At 47.1% G+C, this 3494-nt stretch overlaps 1 non-coding gene across 1 annotated transcript; it reads left to right on the top strand.

The window, feature by feature from the left end:
* The first annotated feature begins 363 nt into the window (after positions 1-363).
* Positions 364-557, top strand: LOC112544323 (U2 spliceosomal RNA). Its single transcript, XR_012905822.1, has one exon. It is a non-coding gene; the product is annotated as a U2 spliceosomal RNA (small nuclear RNA).
* The last annotated feature ends 2937 nt before the right edge of the window (positions 558-3494 follow it).

Genomic DNA, 3494 nt, shown 5'->3' with positions numbered 1-3494 from the left:
ACAGCTAAAAAGTGTTTTGCGCAAAAAAGCCCCGATGGCGAAAATGGCGATCGGGGATTTCTTGCGCAAAACCGCATTTAGATTGGCACGGACGCTTTTCTGCAAAAAGTGCTTTTGCGCAAAAGCGTCCATGCCAATCTAGATGCTCTTTTCCGCAAATGTTTTTAACGGAAAAACTTTTAGACGCAGCCCCTGAGTAAGGGCTGTAGCATACCATGTTTGTTACAGACTGCCAATGGCTGATGTGGGTTAAGGTTGAAACTGATTTTGCATTAGAATTCAACACTCACAATCCGAAAATGACATCACACTAAGCTCTGCACTAGAACAGAAGGGCTGGGGGTGCAATGGAATATTTGCTCCATAAGTTCAATGTGTTGGACAAAGGGTTTTGTGTAGTGTCTGTTCTTATCAGTTTAATATCTGATATGGTCTTGACCTGAGAGCTTGATATAAAATGATTTTTTGCATCAGGGGTTGGGAACAGCAGCTTGCTCTGTCCACTCTGTGCATTGGCCTGGTATTTTTGCAGTGCCTCCAGGAGTGGGGAAAAAAAGTCTCCTTAAAAAGACATGAGAGAGGGGAATTCACTGGAATTCTGAATGTAACTTACCTGCCACTTTTAAGCAAGTAAAAATAAACCAAGGAAGGGGAGAAATAGAACTGAGTTTACTAGGCTCAGACATAGGTCCTAAATTTAGCTGATTTAACTCTTTTTATTTTTTAATAAGTTAAATAGTTATATCCAAATAGCTCAATAGCGCTGAGCTTAAAATATGAGACCACATGCCGCTGGAGACCTAACGTTTTCATTTTTAAAATATCTCTAGCTTTTTTTCTGTGCAGAGATGAATCTCAAAAGCCTTATGTATCCTTGCAAAATGACCTGGGGTGTCTGCAGATGAATTAGTACCCCACAGAGTTTGTTCTCTAGGCTGTTCTAATTATCACTGGGGGTTATCCTAGGCTAGCCCATGCTATTGTGGAGATATAATTGTCTCTCCAGAAGCTCTTTCTTTTGTTTGTGTGCCGCACTCAGGAAAGAATCTGTCCCTGTTGGGAAGTTACGCTGCTTTGCAGTAACACAGGGGGTAGTGATAAAACGTGTGCACATGACAGCCATTCTTGTCCTTGTCCAATCCACTCTTCGTAGGGTTGGCGCCAGCACTTGGGAGTCAAATCTTGGCTAGCACCAGTCCAGCTGCGCCACTTGCTAACCCCCTGTTGTCAGCACCACTTTGGACAAGGTGTTAGCATAAACTTGCGAGGAGGTAGGCCGGCTTGTCAACGGGGAGGGGGGAGTGTCTATTGAAATGACATAAGCTGTTTGAAAAATCGGACACCATTTAAAAAGTAGAGGCTGCCATTTACAGAACTAACACTTTTCTTTTGGCCTTGCTTGAGAATGGAAAATGGGGGCCCACTGGCCCTTTCAGGGTAAAACCCAGCCCCGGGAGAGGGCCGAGAGCAAAGCCCACAGCTGAGGCAGGTACTGGCAATTAGCCCCCAGCTGGGACCTCTCTGAAGAAGGGCTTTCAGAAGGAGGAAGGGAGAGTCGCTTGCTTTAGCTGAGGAGCAGGAAGAACCTGGCTGCTATGGAAGCTTGGAGGCTCCCCAAAACAGAATAGGGCTAGGGAAAGGCAGGCAGAGCAGGGAAGCTCTGGCCTGACCTCACTCCCAGGCCAACAGGGCCTGAAGCAAGGCCTCAGAGTGCTAGGGCTGCAGAGAGGCAGCCAGGGTAGGCAAAGGCAGCAGGTCACACCCCCTTGCCACTGATGAGTGGCCACTGCAGACTGCCGTTTACCGGTGGGTCACTGACGCAAGGTGGGCATAGGGGAATTGGAGGTTCCTTGGGACGGGAAGACCCCAGACTGCCGAGACTGATAAACACCCCACACACATGCGGAAGGGAGATAAGAGTCAACCATCGTGGGCCCTGAGGTCTGGGAGTATCGTGGGTCCAGAGCTGACACAGGGAGACACCCATCGAGGGAGGCATCCAGGGGCCAGATATGAGCTAATTGCCAGTGCTACTGGCAGGAGGCACCGTGGTGGTGAGTCGGCCTGTGACAGGGGGACAAGTATAACTAAGTCGACTGGATCCAGCCATTTGACAATAGCATCTATTGGATGGTTAGCGCAGAAATGGATGCCTCACTTAGCTATTACTCCCATAAAACTCCATACTAATGCCAGTACCTTCTTCTGAGGACCTCCGAAGGTGGGGCGGTAGAACTGAGAGAGAGTCTCAACTGTGGCAGAGGGGGAAGGAAGGAGAAGAGAAGTGGAGGCAATACAGTCTTGCTTGGAGATGGAGAAGGGAAAGGAAAAAAATTGGAAATAGAACGGCTAGAGAGAAAAAAGTCTTATCACGGGGCAATGAAAACCAACTGTGGGAGATAGGAAAGAGCTCCAGGATCGGTGGTGTTGCTTCTCCTGGCCCTGCGGGGGAAGTCCAGAGCGCCTTCTGCCATCTAACCCTCTATCGTCCAAAGAAAGTGGTCTCTGGGCACAAAATGTCCACAGCATCCCATGCCTGTGTGTTACCTTGTATTCCCCATAATAAAGTTACCCAGCTTAACTTTACCATATGAATTCATGTTCTGCCTAAAATAACTCAGTTGGGACCCTAAAGAAAAAAGCATTGGAGTAAATGAATACGTATAGAAGAATATAATTCCCTCAGAATCTTCAAATCATTCAATAACTTGCAGAAAGCCTGGGGAGAGAAGGCCATGCTATCAAGGTTGCAACTTTTGATGGTGCTGCTAATTTGTACTCGTCCATTCTTGTGAATGAGGAGCCATGCACCTCAGTGATAGAAACACTAACACTTCCCCTTGGCCTCTCATTTGATAGGAAAATGGGAAAATGTTTTCAAAAATTGATCTCAGCAAAATTCATTGGGGACGCCCAGAGGAAGCGTTTATCAAATATGTGAGAACATGTCAGAGTGAGGATTTCTGATCCTTATCTTAACTTACATTTTATGTGTGGATTAATGGATGAAGTAATAAATCAAGACTGCTCTGCTCCCAGCTTGTCACATGCAACTGTTTTTTTTTAAATGGTCTGCTGACAAGAGGGTGGGAAGCAGGGCCAGCCTGAACATACAGGCAAACTGGGTGGCCACCTAAGGAGCCAGCCTTTAAGGGGCACAAAATTAGATGAAAGTGATTTTTTTTCTTCATTGAAAAAAAAAACAGAAGATTTACCCAGCGTTACTCAGGCCCTTAATGCAAATAATTTTTGTTTTTCTTCATTTAAACCATTGCTCTGGGGTGGGGCTGAAGATGTGGGGTTCAGCCTCTCTCACCGCAGCAGCTTGGGGCCAGGTGTGAAGCTGCTTCAGCTCCAGCTGGCACAGTCGGGGGAGGGGTGCATGTCCCACAGCTGGGGGACAGACAGACAGACACACACCCACTTCCTTGGATATGTAGGAGATATCCCTTTTCCACTCCTGCCCTCTGCTGCCCCAATGAGGTTAGAGCTGT

The sequence above is a fragment of the Pelodiscus sinensis genome, chromosome 8 (genome assembly GCF_049634645.1).
Source record: "Pelodiscus sinensis isolate JC-2024 chromosome 8, ASM4963464v1, whole genome shotgun sequence".
In the NCBI taxonomy this organism is placed as follows: domain Eukaryota; kingdom Metazoa; phylum Chordata; order Testudines; family Trionychidae; genus Pelodiscus; species Pelodiscus sinensis.
The sequence above is the reverse complement of the archived record's forward strand: the minus strand, read 5'-3'. Positions and strand labels throughout refer to the sequence as shown.